Here is a 16,625-nt window from a genome sequence, read left to right on the forward strand (position 1 = left end):
AATTGCATGTAAATTGCTACTCATTAATTTATTTTATTTAATGAGCAGTACATTTGTATAGCTGTATAGGCACCTTTGTATAGGCCACAGAACTCGGGACGATGCTTTTTAACACGACAGCAAATTTGCTGTTTAAAATGGAACAGTGCCGTTGGGCACTGTAAAGAGGTGTGCTAACCAGAGATCATGTGATTTTTGTGTAAAAAGGATGAATAGGTTACGTATAGAGGCGCACTAACCGGAGATACCCGTTAACGCGCCCTAGCAGTGAAAGAAAAAACTGCAAAATAGCCTCACCCCTATATAAGCCGCATGGCTCAGACCATCAGAAAAAAGTAGCGGCTAATAATCAAAAAAGTATGGTACCCTATAAGCTCTAATAAAAGGCCGACACACACATACACACGCAGACAATGATTGCTGTTTATATAGTAGATAGTATAATATATTATAGCATGGTATGGTATCGTACAGTATAGTACTGTATAGTAAAGTAAAGTATAGTATACAACTTAGGAATATACATAGAATCTTTTAGGAAATTAAATGGTTTTTAAAAGTAATTAGAAGCTTTTAAAGCATTTTAGGATATATTATGTTTCAAGTGTTTAAAATATTTAACTTTCATCTCATGACTAACTTAATATATAATCGCATCTCAAGTTTATCAGACCGTGTCAAGTGCTTCAAATATATAACAAATATGTTTCAGATATGCAATCTACATGTAAGTTACATAACTTAATGGAATTTTTTTCTCAAGCTTATCAGCATATTCATGTATCAAAGAGTTTCCAATAAGAATACACATCGTTATTTGAGATAGCTTCATCATACAATTCGAATATTGAAATTCATCAACTCTATATTTTCAAGTTTCTACTGCACTGCATTTTTCTTATCAATTTGTGTCAACAATGAAGTGCGAAGGCGATATATACAAATTGAATTATATGACAGTATTGAAAGATATGTTGTATGCGTGGTAAATAATTTTAACTGCTAATACTCGATGTTTGATGTGTAATAGCTCTATCATATTTTAATCAACACTGATAAGATAAGTAGGGAGATTTGTGTGTTTGAAAACGATAAGCCTTAGTGACAACTATATTTTCCATCCTTATGATTAGATCGTTGGGTATAATATAGTATGAAGAAAACTTCATGATTTGCCTACAAATTACAACCAATCATTTCTGTATGTTAAGTCTATTTAATAAAACATGCTGATCAAACATGAATCCATCCTAAGTAGTATGCTGTTGTGGTACATTCATGTCTGTTTGGGTCAAAATCACCAGGTCTCTCACAACCTGCAGCTTGTCTACTGTGAGTAATTAGGTCAATCCATGTATGTTGGCTGCCTTCCGCCCACAAAAATCATAGGCTGCTGAAACTCCACTGAGCGCTGGTGAGACACAATCAATATGATGTGACTCATGGCTAATTTGAATCACCCACCGCAAAGAGCTCTTATAATGTCTTCTCATTCCTAAAAATGCTAGCAGCTTGTTTACTCTGTTGAGCAGTAGCAAGGTCTGATCAGCTTAAAGGCTGTACCTAACTTTCTCTTCTATTTTACGCTGTATGGATTTGAGATGCAAGTCAAACAGTTGCATTTACAACATGTTTGTGTTGCACCTGGGGTCATTAAAAACAAGATTAATGAACCTTCTAATATTTTTGGAGGGAAGTAGCTCATTGAGTTGGGGGTCTAACTCTTGCACTCTAATAGGTTCTACACCTGCTCCAACTACCCCTACCTTGATAGCATTTGGATAGCTCATTGAGATATGACCGATCTATCTTTTGCACCCATAATCAGCTCTGCAACCACTTTTCCTACTGATAGCATTGGGATTCTGGTCTTGATTTGGTTGATCCAGCCACATTAAAGGCAGGTGTGTGGTCTGCTTGACCAGTTGACCAAAAGCAGCTTGAGCAAGTTTGCCACTTTTAAAACTGTTGCAAGTCTAGTTTACTCTGTTCCCTATTGGTCTTATCTAACGTAATTCCTGTTTCTTTTTCTTCTGGCGACCCTTCCTACCATATATTTGGTGTAATGTACAGAAGGCTCAGCGCAAGCTTCCTAAAGGGCACTGCAATCATATTGTTGAGCCACTAAAGGTTCCTTTCTTTTGACCCTAATTTATGGTCTTGAGGTTCTCTGGGCATGATTTCACCCTGGATCGATTGGTCTAGTCAGCCAACTGGGGGTGCCTGTTATTGGAGCCACAACTAATAGAGGCCTTTGTGCAACCAGTAGTCAACACTACCGTTGTGGCCAATAGTTGTTTCTTTGATTCCGGCTCTTCTTGTGCAAAGGTACCCTTGCCCCCAATAGCTCCGGTACAAAAAGGTTATTGGTCACGACCTCTTCCTAATAACTGTGGTGTTTGCCATGCAGCTGATGAACTTGCTCCATTACATGTTGTTGTAATAGTGCAAGTTGGGTGATGTATTGGTCTTATAGCACCCTTACCTGCTTGGTCGGCTTTTTCTCTATTGTCCTGACAAGTTGCGGCTGTCATCCCCTATTTTTATTCAAGGGAACCGAGTGCCAAATTGCACCAGATTGGTCAATGAGGGTTAGGTGCTGTCAGCAAACACCGTTGCTAGTTAGAGCTGTTTAGCTTGATGCAAACATTCTCTTTTATCACTTTGGCCTGGTACGGGCTTGGCAGATTGCTGTAGGCTAACTGGACCATCTGCTCTACCAATGCTTTGTGCTACTGAAAGCTCTTTTTGTCATTTCTATACAGTATAATCTAGTTTGCCTGAGACCGCTTGGGACACAAGCCAAACTGAGCCCTGTACAAGCCAAATACAGTTGTAGTTTTGTTGGCCTGGCTACAATCATCTGTTAAATTCAATTCTTTGTTTCGGGTTTGACTTTTGTCCATTGGTTAGCTCTGGTTATTTCAGGGAAGCAAATTATGAAGTATTTTATGTCTCTGGTACTCGCATATTGTGGTTTTTCTAACTGATGGGCTGGGACCACAGTCTTCAGCCACGTCGACCAGATGGCCTGTGTCTTTTCTCAACGCTTAGTTCAAATTTAGTGACCATGTCAGTAGCTTTCCACTCACGAGCATACTCTTTAAAGGTTTAGAGACAGGCTGCCACTTTTAACACAAATCAACCACCTCAGTGTGTCTCACTTTTTGTCACTCAGTCTATCTGATTTACTTTTCTTGGCATTTCTAAGGCAGTTGCTAGAAGTTCGCCCATGTGCTCCTTTGGAGTTTGGATATGAAGGATTCTAATGTTTCTATCAATGTAAAGAGTATGCAGTGTCTCTTCTCTTCTCTACGTAAACCCACCGCTTGTTTGAGTAATATGGTAATATAATTATTTGACTAAATACATTGCATAGCTTAGAGCATGCAGCAAAAAACAGCAGTTCTGCTTGAGGCATTATGCGCTCTGCCTCTTTTGATCTCGACCTTTTTTTACACCAAATTTCCAGCTACTTTTTCTTGAGAGCCGGGCAATCTCTTCAATACCAGTATGCATTTGGCTGGTTGCTTTTTTGACTGGGTTGTTTGTCTTTTCTCTTGAATTGACACAGCATAGGGATCTTTTGACATCATCCAAATAGACCAGTGACCAGCTGAGAAGCTGATTGTTCAGCTAAGATAGCAGTCAGCAGGCTTCATTTAAACATGTATACAAATATTGGTGTGCACATTTTCATAGAAAATCATTCAGGCATTGCTGGACACTAGCGCAATCAAAAATCTACAGACACAAAATTCATGAATTTATATTTAGTCTTTTTTCTACTAAAACCATACATTTCTAAAAATTTGAATCAGAATAATTGCAGACAAAACATTATTTTATATTTCACCAAGATACACCCATCAGATATAGCAAAAGCTAATAATGAATGTCGACAGGATAAAGCTACACATGTGTCCTAATCAGACAGTTAAAATGTGTCTCTTGCTTGATAAAAACACGGCTAAAACTAACCAGTAGTAAGGTTTGAACCCTCAACTTTCTGCTAGCAAGGAAAACAGTTGGCAATTGGTTAGTGATGCACTACTCATTGTTCATAAAAATATTTTTGTGGTTGATAGTTGCAAATGTGTTTGCTTTTGCCATGCTGAGGTCATGCCTGTCTAGAAAAGCTTCAGTTATACAAAATAATTATTATTTATAATATATACACGTGTACATATATATTTCTCAAAGTATGTGTGTTGTGTGTCGCTCTAGCTATAGCTATAGCGCACGCTGAATATTTTACCAATGCCCCCACACGTTATGACACCTTTGATAAGAAATACTTTTCGTTAGGTTCAATTGCTATATCTGGGGTGAATTACAATTCTTCTACAATGGGCAATTATCTTGTCGTCGTGGGAAGAGCCTTGAAATTATCTCTTTTTTCAGTCAGACAATGACAGTCCAATTTCTCGTTTTTACATTTTTACCGGTACCTAAAGGTACCCGTATCGTCGTATTAAAAATTTTGATGGATAGATTCTGGTGGAACAGTAACCTTTTTTATACACACACACACACACTTCTATGCAAGAATAGCTATTATTAATCTTACATAGTCAGGATGTTTATTTTTTTTCTCACTTCGTATTAATTGTATTATTACCGAATTATCTTTTATTTTAATCGTAGCAAAACCGATTTAATTTACCTATTACTTGCTAATTATTTCACATTTACACCTAAACCTTTTTATAGTCGTTTTATTTCTTTCAATTTATTTGACTAGTACAAAATATTTTCCTCATGATATGAAGTTAAAAGTTGTTTGAGAAAGTTTGAAAACCTTTACAGTTCTTTTTATTTTCTCTCTTAATTTATTTCAATTACACAAAATACTTTTCTCATGATATGTAGTTTGAAAGTTAGAACTGCAAATTTTGTTTTATGCTGAATACAAATCATTTTTTTGACTAAAGACTTTTTTTATTACTGGGCAATGTCGGTTAGCACATCTAGCACTAAATTTACTGTAGGTACTTATAGTTACTAAAGTTAACATAGTATTTTGGTACTATTTTTAATGATGAGGATTTTTACCAGGAGGTAATATCATTAGATAATGACTCTGGGTTTCTTTACCACTCTATGTATGTGTATAGCCTACGATATTAGTCGACGTACCAATTTTTGCATACTAACACTGAAACGAACTGAAATCATATAATTGTATACCAAATAACTTTTGATTGTAATCGTAGCGAAATAGACTATATTTAGCCATTACTCTCTAATCAGTTCACATTTACATTTAAACACCTTTACATTTTTTTTTATTTCAACAAAACACTTCTTTCAAGTTATGAAATTCTTAAACTTACAATTCTCTGAAAACCATTACAGTTGTCTTATTTATTTTTAATTTAGTTGTCCTGCGCAAAACCATTTCCTCGTGATATGAAGTTTAAAAGTTACAGTTGTTTGAAAAAGTTTAAAAGCCTTTACCGTTGTATTTATTTCCTCACTCAACTCATTTCAACTACAAAAAACACTTCTCTCATGATATGCAGTTTAAAAGTTAGAATGGCGAATGTTGTTATATGTTAAATACAAATCAATTTTCTGTCCAAAGACTTTTTTTATTATCTGGGCAGCGCCATGTAGCACAGCTAGTAGATTTACAAATATGTGTAAAGGAAGTTGGGATTTTGATCAGCTGGCAAATTTGCATGGTTGGAAAGGCTAAATGCTTTACTTACTGCTGCCAGCTCTATACAGTTAAACTCGGATAACTCACCCACGGATAGCTCAAACACATAGTTAACGCGAACGAATTTTTCTTGTTCGTTCCCACACAATGATAAATTGCATTATATAACTTGACCTAAACATCATTAACTCAAAGTTTTTTTGCCCAATGGCTATACTGAGATGGTTGTTTTCACTTTAGAATCACTTTATTCCAAGCCATAAAGATAAGCATCAACTTTTAGTAGTTCTTAGGCGTCGTTATTACAATCATCGGCAAAATATTTTCGTTAACGAATTTTCTAAAGGTTTGCAAAAAATCAATTTTTACCAAACATCCACTTTGCGATGGCCTTTCAAAAGCAAAGAAAAGCAAAGTAACCTTTGGACAAACTTAAAGTGAAATCAGCAAAATTGATCTTGGTTAAATTGCTCATAATAAAAAGATGTCTTTTTTTCTGAGCGTACGTATTAACCGCAATAAAGTTTTGCCAATTTTAACCTGAAAATATCCTGGCAGTTGCATCACCTAAAACAAAAAATCTTAAGGGGTTGAAAAATATCTATACTTTCTAATAAAAAGTTTTAAAACTTGACATGAGAGGCCATTAACTTGCAACAAGCAAACTGCTTTTGATATATAGATAGTTTGTATATGTACATATATCTACTGATAAATAAATGCACTTGTGACAGTGCTCTGATAACTTGAATGCTCAGATAACTCGAACACTTTCGCTCGGTCCCGTGAAGTTTGAGTTATCTGAGTTTTACTGTATATGTTTTCAATAATCAATAGTCAAAACTTTAATGCTGAATATATTTGTACATAAATACAATCATAACATAAACACAAACAGGAATCACACGCAGAGCTAGTTTACAGGCAAGTTTTGTCTTTAAATTCAAGTCTTTCTTCTCAAGCTCTATCCCTGTTCTTTGTTCACATGGTCGATTTTCTTTCTTTCGACATGCTCTAAGCATGTGGTTCACTTAGCTGACTAGCCTCAGTCAAGGCATAGTTACTTCCACAAACCATGATAATATTTTCTACCTGACAGAAAACATAAATATAGATTGAATACATCTAAAATAATTTGTATACCCCGAAGAATAAGCAAACTAATTACAGGTAAGACTTATTTGTGTTTGTTCTAATTTGTAGAGCTAGTGAATTTGTACTAGGTAGCTGGAATTAGCAATCACAAAAATGTGCTACTTTACTCCAACAATAGTCTCAGTTAATCCAGCCAAAATGAAAGACACACAAAATAAAAACCAGTGGGTGGAAGCTAAGAGAATCAACTTTTTTTCTAGAGAGATTATAGGTTTGTACATATGGTACAGGTGAGTCTGCAATAAACAATAAAATAATATCATTTGCAGTTTTTTATACATTTATTTGTATGCAAACTAAGTCGAAGACAACTGCTTGCAATAGATACGAGTATATTCTATTTCTTGTGCTACTAGAGAACACTGTGTTTATTTACATTTTATTTTAAGTAAAAAGACCTGTGTAGGCCTACCTAAAAATCAGTTATTCATACAAAAAACTGATCGCACACTTTGATAACAGCTCCTTTTTGGTACTGTGCTAACTAGTTAATACAATAAAGTGTAAAAGTACACATCTACTAGCATGTTTATTTTGCCACTTCTGGATATTTTTATCAAAAAAACTTCAAATTCATAGAGTTGTTGAAAAGATTGGTTGCACTTTTGGCGAACTCAGAAATATAACAATATGACACAATTTTTTGGTGAAAGAAAGCCTTATCTTGTTTGTTTTGGGTAGATTACAATCAAGAGGTTTAGAGGAGTATGAAAGAAATAAAGAAGGAATAGACAACTACTTATTAAACGGAAAGAGTCCTTTGAATGTTGATGAAAAATTCGCTAAAGAACTTACTCTACTAGGTAAGTGGTTGGCAGAAATTATGTCAAGTTTTGACATTATAAACGCTTTTACTCTATCATTGTATCATCATTTAAGTTTTGACTTGTAGTCAGAAATGTGCTAAAGTCAGCAGAGAAGGAAAACATCCGGATTATCAGCAAACTGTGTGATGACTTTAGTATATCTGAAGTAGCAAAGTGTTTTGACCAGGCATACAGAGCTTTGTTTGCTGATGGAAAAGTTTACTGGGAGAAAATTCTGGTGGTAAATGTTCACATCACTCACTAATTTTATTTTTCTCAATAATCATAGGTCTATCACTACGTTTTCCAAATATGGGTGGCTTTCAGTTTTGAATTAAAAACTTTAAAATATGCAAAATAAAAACAGATTCAGCTCAAGTTTCAATGAATAGCTAAAAACAAATTTACTTTGTAAAGACTTATCCGCGAATGCTTTACTGTTCCACAATGGGCAAACCACTTGTTCCAGTAGAAAAAAATGTATATATGTTTATAAATTTGATAACAGCTTTTTTTCAGTGCTGTGCTAACTAGTCAATAAAATAGACGGTAAAAGTAAACATCAAAACGCAACAAGCACGCTTTGATAACAACTACTTTTCAGTACTGTGCTAACTAGCTGATACAATAGAGAGTAAAAGTAAAAATCCACTTTAGTCATGCGAGCACATTTATTTATAAATATACATTTACATATTATATCATTATAACTCATATGTACACAATATGTTTATAATTATATAATTATAAATATTTATAATTAAATATAACTCTGTAACTACATATAATTATAACTATATATAATTATATTAACAATACATGTTTATTTTTATTGCTATATTTAATTTTCATATATTTATTTATAAATAAATATATTAAAATACATTTAATGTGTGCAACGAAGAACTGTGTACAACGAGGATTTTCAGTGCAATGCTGGCTAAAAATTGTTTTGCATTTTATGTAGTATTCAGAGAAATCTAAGCTCCACCTCTATCTCTTGAGGGCTGGATGGCTGTGTTCTGCCAGCACGGCAGCTGTTCAGTCTCTGTGGTGTCGACCTCTCTGTTCTTTGCTGGCTAACATTCAGTTAGTCATACCTCTGGCTGGACTGAGCTCTTTTCTGCTCAGTACGGTCTCTTCTCATATTGGTTTGGTAGCCCAAGCAAATCTTTTTAATTCTGTCTTGGCTGATCCTTCTTATCTGAGAAATGCCAGTGTAAGACATATTCCATATACATTCACCAAAGCCGTCAACTTTTTGGCAAAATATTTGGCATAATATTAGTATGATTTTAATACTAATCATTTGCTTTTATGATTTATCTTAAAATTATGGAGGTTTTGACAGCCATCAATTTGGAGGTCAGACCAAGATTTTTCAAAATCAAGAAAATATGTGTTTTTGGAAATTGTACATTTTCAAGTGTGAGTATTCTTTACTTTTAAAGCAGAATTAAATTATTATTGTTGTTTGAGTTGATAAATTATGAAGAATAAATTATTCCATGATAATGATTTTTCATTCTGTACTTGAAATAAAGTTTTTAACTGAATGCACAAAATATCTTTAATTGCAAATAAAAACAAAACTTGAGTCATGCAAAAAATGGTTTAGGTTTATGAAACAATATAATAAATACAATATTGTTTGTCATTTTGGAGTTTGGATAAGACTTCAGACCTGTGTCTCGTTGTCATAAGTTTATTTGCTCAACCAAAAATGCTGCATATTTTACACAAATCAGACATGTTGGAAAAGGAATATCGTAAAAGAACTAACCGAGTTCCTTTTCTTGTTCAACAAAGAATCAAACAACTTGAGAGCAATTCAATGAATATATATTTTGCAGTGAATATACAGATATATATATATATATATATAACATAATATATATTATAACGTATATATGTATAATATAATGTGTATATATTTATATATATATAACATATATATAACATAATATATATTATAACGTATATATGTATAATATAATGTGTATATATATAACATATATATATAACATATATATATAACATATATATATAGTTTATATATAGTTTATATTTATATAAGAACTACTAAAAGTTGATGTTTATCTCTATGGCTTGGAATAAAGTGAGTCTAAAGTGAAAACAACCGTCTCAGTAGCCGTTGGGCAAAAAACTGTTTGATTTAATGATGCTTAGGTCAAGTTATATAATGCAATTTATCATTGTGTGGGAACGAACATAAAAAATTCGTTCGAGTTAACCATGTGTTTGAGCTATCCGTGAGTGAGTTATCCGAGTTTAAGTGTATAGAGCTGGCAGCAGTAAGTAAAGCATTTAGCCTTTCCAACCATGCAAATTTGCTAACTGATTAAAATCTCAACTTTGATCTCTATATCTTTGATGGTACCATCAAAGATATAGAAGAAGGGTACAAGTACTTGGGGATTATGCAAAGCAACATCAACCACGAAGTCGAGGTACGTCACAAAGCCATTACCGAATACAAAAAACGCCTTCGGCAGGTCTTACGGAGCCAGCTCAATGCCAAGAACCAAGTCATGGCAATAAATACCTACGCACTGCCAGTAATAAGATATCCAGCAGTCATAATAAAGTAGACTGAGGAAGCCATCAAAGAAATAGATATAGCAACTCGTAAACTGCTGACCATGCATGGAGCACTCCACCCAAAATCTGATACTACTAGATTGTATCTTGATAGGAAAGATGGCGGTAGGAGACTCAAAAGTGTACAGCAGACAGTGAAAGAGGAGGAGCAAAGCATCAAAGCATATGCAGCCTCCATGGCCATCTCAGATAAGTTGCTAGCTGAATTTCAATCGGCTGCTCGTACAACGGACCTACGCCCTGATGATGAGGAAATTGACTGGCACACGAAACCTCTTCATGGTGCTTACCACCAACAAATATCTAAGGTTGGCGATCTTCACCAGACATATATGTGGCTGAACAAAGGAATCCTAACGGCCAATACAGAGTCGCTAATCATGGCAGCCCAGGAGCAAGTGCTCCCAACAAGGCAACTCCAAACGAAAATCTATCACACTAGAGATGATCCTAGAGACAGACTGTGCAAAGATGCACCTGAGACCATCTAACACATCATCAGTGGATGCAAGCAGCTAGCAGGGAACGCATACACTGAGCGGCATAATCATGTCGCAGATGTTTTGTATAGAAGTCTCTGTGATGAGTATGGCCTTAATAAACCACAACACTGGTGGGAAGCTCCTGGTAAGGTAAATGAAAATGACCGCGCTAAGATCCTCTGGGACTTCTACATCCAAACTGACAAGCATGTCCTAGCAAACCAACCAGATATAATAGTGGTAGACAAGGAGAACAAGAGGGCTACTATAATAGATATAGCAGTACCCAATGACTACAATATAGCCAGCAATGAAAAAGAAAAGGTAGAGAAATATCTCCCTCTTGGAGAAGAAATTGAAAAATGCTGGAATGTAAGAACAACTGTAATCCCAGTAGTCATTGGGGCACTGGGCGCAATAACACCGGCGCATAAAATGTGGCTTGCCCAAATACCAACAACCAGGTGAGTTGCAGAAAAGTGCGCTATTGGGAACAGCTAAGATCTTGAGGCGAGTGCTCAAACTCCCAGGTCTCTGGTAGGAGACCCGAGTTAGAGCAGAATTTACCACCCATACGGGGAATCCAGGGTGAGGAAACAATTTTTTTATATATATATATATATAATATATAAGTGGTCAAGACCTTCGCAATCGGTCCCTTCACTTTCCTTTCTCAGTAGATGCCCTATGGGCCATTGATTCAGTGTCTGAAAGAGAGATTGGCCAAGATTATAAGTGGTCAAGACCTTCGCAATCGGTCCCTTCACTTTCTTTTCTCAGTAGATTCCCTATGGGCCATTGATTCAGTGTCTGAAAGAGAGATTGGCCAAAACCTGAGCCGGACTTTTGTCTCAGCAAAGGCTCGATCATCTCTTTGCAACTATTCGTTGCGTATCAGGGTGGTAGTCTTCAGTGCTAATGCTTTTCAGCAGCAGTGGTCCTTTAGTAGCTGGTGAGCTCAAAGGTCTTTGAGCTTTTTGCTATAGCTCAAAGACTCGGCAGCGACTGAACACCCTAACATGTCAACTAGTCATTTCAATTTTACTCAGTTTGGCCTCAGATCTTCTTGGTATGTTTTCTCGGCTTAGTAAGCAGGCTTTTGACAATAGACAGGTCTGGCTGCTGCAAAAATTCAAACTGGCTCAGCTATGTAGAAAAACCCTGGATTGCCAAATAGATTTTGCTCCGGTGACTCTATCGATCTTTCGGGTCAGCATACTCTATCAAACACTTGTCTATCCATGCTGATTAGCTTTCACTTTGGCTTTTTTGTATTCTTGAGGAACTGATATGCCGAGGTCAGTGTGGGGTTATACAACTTTATAAGGAAGTCAACAAGCTTTTCACTTGGCCTCATCAGCAAAGAACACAAAACTCCTGCACTCAGCCCCTCCATGTGCCCCTCATGTGACGTCACCTTATCATGTAAAATGTGTGGCCATTGACAGAGACTCACAAAGATAGCCAAGTGCAGTAAAATATTTTGCCTGCTTCATCAAATACTTGAGATGACTCAACACATCCTGCAAGTTTCTGACTTGTTTTGTATAGCCTTGGTAAGCTTTGTCTAAGTGGTGTCACTGACAAAGCGTTTCATTCAAATGGTATCTTTTTTGGCACCGCAAGATGCTTCTTTAGCTCCACTAATAGCTTCTACAGTCTAGTCGAGGTTTGATTTTTGCCCGGTTCTCTAGTTGGCTCTGCCTCAGTCAAGCAAGAAATCAGAGCCGTTTCGATGAGCTTGGCTTATTCAACTTCTTCTACTCATGACTCATAGGAGAATCATCTTTACTCAGCTGGTTGCTGACCATCTCTTTAAATAGTACCGTCTCGCTGCCTCTAGTTGATTGTTGAAAGGTAGAGCCCCATCTTTGTGGCTCAACATGATTGTCTCTGTTTAAAACCGAGTCACTCATAGAGTTCAAAACACTCTCTTACCTTGGTGTTGGAGTGCCCACTGCATCATCTGAGTCTAGGGTGTCAAGGCTCTTACACACTGAAACAAACTCCTTGTTTGAGTCTAGGAGGCTCGCCGTGTAGTCTTTTTTCCTGCCTTTAATAGTTCTGACTGGCTCAAAATCTCTGCAAGAGAATCAACAGTTTTACTTGTTGAATCATGTCAACAGGTTCAGAAGAATGTTGTACAGTGTTCAGTTAGTAGATATTAGTAGGTATCCTTTAGAGTAATTGTTTTTAGTGGTTTAGAATTGCAAATAGCCCTAGCTTTCTTAGTCTCTAAGATTAATGTTTTTTTCAGTTGCTGTATCTGGTCAAGGAAGATTGACTGTCACGGCAGATTGTCACGTCCACACACCTTATTGGTGGGGCTGTCCAGTAATCTGAGCTGGCCGAAGTTTATGCTAAACAGTTTCTCGTGCTGTTGGCTTTGAGCTCGAGGCCTGACTGGCCATTTTAGAAGAACAAGTTTTTTCTTTTTTAATTTTTTCTAGAGCTCATTCAGACGAGCTCCTATTTTTTCAATAAACTTTGGGTTAAACGCCGGGATGAACGCTTCTATATTAGGACTTTTTGGAGGCATGATGGTGGCTGGCGTTTGTCTTAACTCCTCCGGACATGCCTGCTATCATTTTAGCCGGCGCTAATTCTGAGCGGAAAATTTTCTTTGTAACTACATGTATATCAAGCACCATTAGGCCAGATTTTTATGATCAGGTACAGCCTGACGAATTGGTCCCGTAGCTGAAGATTGTTTCCTCTCTTCCTTGTTTTGTGTACTATCCAAACTCAGTCTCCTGAGGTGTAGAGGGGCAACTTTTTTTTGTCTTTTTTCTGGATTGCAATTATTTTTCTCTGAGGCCCATGTGCATATTTACCAGTCGATTGAGTGTCTCCGCCACATATTCGTGTGATGGCTGAGCCTAAGTAGGTATACCTACTTAGGTATACCTATAGCGAATAAAACTCCAGGCATTTCGCCAAGCAAGCCAAGCATTAACAGGTTAGCAATTTTTCCTGTTGCCAAGCAGGATATCCATCTGCATGCCTCATCAGTTAAGTGTGCAGGGTGTCTCATTTTTCTTGGCCTTGTCAAAGCAGCAGAGCTTGGAGTGAGTTGCCCAGCTACTATTTATTCTTAGTATTATTTGCGTGTGTGTGCGTGCGTGCGTGCGTGCGTGCATGCGTGCGTGTGTGCGTGTGTGTGTGTGTGTGCTTGTCTGTATGCACATGTATGTGTATGTAAGAGCAGGCATGAGTGTGTGCATTCATGGAAATGTGCACATTTGCTTGTGTACATGTTTGCCAGTGTGTGTGCGAATGCGTGTGTGACTGCATGAGTGTTTGCGTGCGGCATTTGCGTGCAATCTCAATGGCTCTGCAATGTTTGCTTGACCATTTGAATTCTTTGGCAGAGAAATATCTATGACTTGACACATGTCAAGTTGCTGCCAGTAATTGAAGGTGGCATGTCATTACTGTCACCACATCTGACAAACTATGAGTTTTGTGAGACAGTAATCTAGCAAGTTTAGCTTAGGAAAGTTCAGATTCGATAATTTAAACTTCAACCTCCAACTACACTGGTGATCTTTTATGTACAAAAAAATAGTTGTTTCATTTTTTCCAGTATCTGAACAACAGTTATTACTTTCAAAAGCTATTTGAGATATTATGTATTTTAGAGCATGGAATTTGTTTGTTCAATAATAATCAGCCAACTTGAGCATTTAACAATGATGGAAGTACTAGCTAAACACTTTAACAGAACCGAAGTTAACATCCATGGAGATACTATTAATGTGAAGATATTTAAGTCTGGTGCATGGGTAGGTAAAGAATCATACCTGCTAAATACAATTTAGTTCAACACTTATGAACTTCATTGATTAATTAATTGATTTAAACTATGCTATCAAAGTTTGGTACTAACAATAATTATAAGTTTTAAAATTTGTCTCCAAATGGTAAAACTGCAGATATTTTAGCAGGTAATATTGAGTATGTTGTAGTATATATATAGAGCTACATTTTTGTAGACATATGTATATATACAATATATATACGTATGTATGTATACAATATATATACATATGTATATATATATATATATATATATATATATATATACACATCTGTTATATATATATATACATCTGTTATGTATATATATACATAGTGTTTTGGTAAAATAAATTAGGAGGAAAAATAAAACCGTAAAAGTGTTTAAGTGTAAATGTGAAATTATTATCAAATAAAAAATTATTTGGTATACAATTATATGATTTTAGTTTGTTTCAGTTTGAGCATCATAAGATCATGAGAAAATACTGTATAGACTGGTATAAAAATAGACTGGCATAGAAATAGTAACAAAACGATGTGTTAAACCTCAGTAACTATAGTTACCTACAATAACTTTACAGCATGTTGTGGTTATGATCTGCAAGAAAATGTGACATTACAATGTGCTACAAGCAGAACTACCATGGAGAGTTTTTACCTTCGAGACAGAGGCGTAAAATAATCGCTGCGTCTAACTTAAATGAATTTAGCTTATTAAACACATGTTTAAAGGAGGTTTTAGTATGTATTTTAGTAAACTTCTAACCTTGAACTGAAATTTTATAACTTATCTGCCTGCAAGTTTGTTTTTACCATAACAGATAACGTTGAGCCAGTCATGGCAAAAATCGTTTATTTTTTAATAATGTTATTTTTAATAGCGTTCATCATTGGTACACAAATTGCCAAAGTTTAATTTTGAGATAAATTTGTGAGTGTATATTATGGCATGAAAGAAAATTTGCTCTACTATATCGAAGATAAAAAAGCATCGTGTTTTATCGAGTTATGCAATAAATATTTTATGATAGGGGCATCGTAAACCGTAAAGACAATGTATCAATTCGTAAGTCATTAGAGGGTGAAATCGGGGAAAAAGGTGTAGTACAAGTGATAGAATTGTAAGAGGCTTCAAAGAGTTGTAATTACATGATTGGTTAACAAAACACACAGTTGCAGTCTTTGCGAGTTGAAATCCATCATGATGCAAGCTTTTCATTCTAAAACTTTAATAGCTATAGTTGGCTGGACCGATTCACAGAATCACAGAATAGCAGACACAAAACATTGAAACTTTAAAAAAAATTGGTCTCTCACCCCGGTTAGCGCATATGGGTGGTAACTTCTGCTCTAACTCGAGTCTCCTACCAGAGACCTGGGAGTTTAAGCACTCGCCTCAATATCTTAGCTGTTCCTAAATTTGCACTTTTTTTAACTCACTTGCGTTGGTTGCTCTGTCGGCATCTGGGCAAGCCATATTTTATGCGCAGGTATAATTGCGGCCAGTGCACCATGACTACTGGAATTACAGTTGTTCTTACATCCCAGCATTTTTCAATCTCTTCTCCAACAGGGAGATATTTCTCTACTTTATCTTTTTCTTTGCTGGCTATATGATAGTCATCAGATACTGCTATATCTATTATAGTAGCCCTCTTGTTCTCCTTGTCCACCACCAATATATCTGGTTGGTTTGCTAGAACATGCTTGTCGGTCCAAATGTAAAAGTCCCAGAGAATCTTAGTGCGGTCATTTTCATTCACCTTACCAGGAGCTTCCCACCAGTGTTGTGGTTTATTAAAACCATACTCATCACATAGACTTCTGTACACAACACCTGGAACATGAATATGCTGTTCAGCGTATGCGCTTCCTGCTAGCTGCATGCATCCACTGATGATGTGTTGGATGGTCTCAGGTGTATCTTTGCACAGTCTGCATCTAGGAACGTTTCTAGTGTGATATATTTTTGTTTGGAGTTGCCTTGTTGGGAGCACTTGATTCTGGGCTGCCTCGAGTAGCGACTCTGTATTGGCCATTAGGTTTCCTTTGTTTAGCCAAATATATGTTTGTTGAAGATCGCCAACCTTAGAT

Source organism: Watersipora subatra, chromosome 11 (genome assembly GCF_963576615.1).
Source record: "Watersipora subatra chromosome 11, tzWatSuba1.1, whole genome shotgun sequence".
Taxonomy (NCBI): Eukaryota; Metazoa; Bryozoa; class Gymnolaemata; order Cheilostomatida; family Watersiporidae; genus Watersipora; species Watersipora subatra.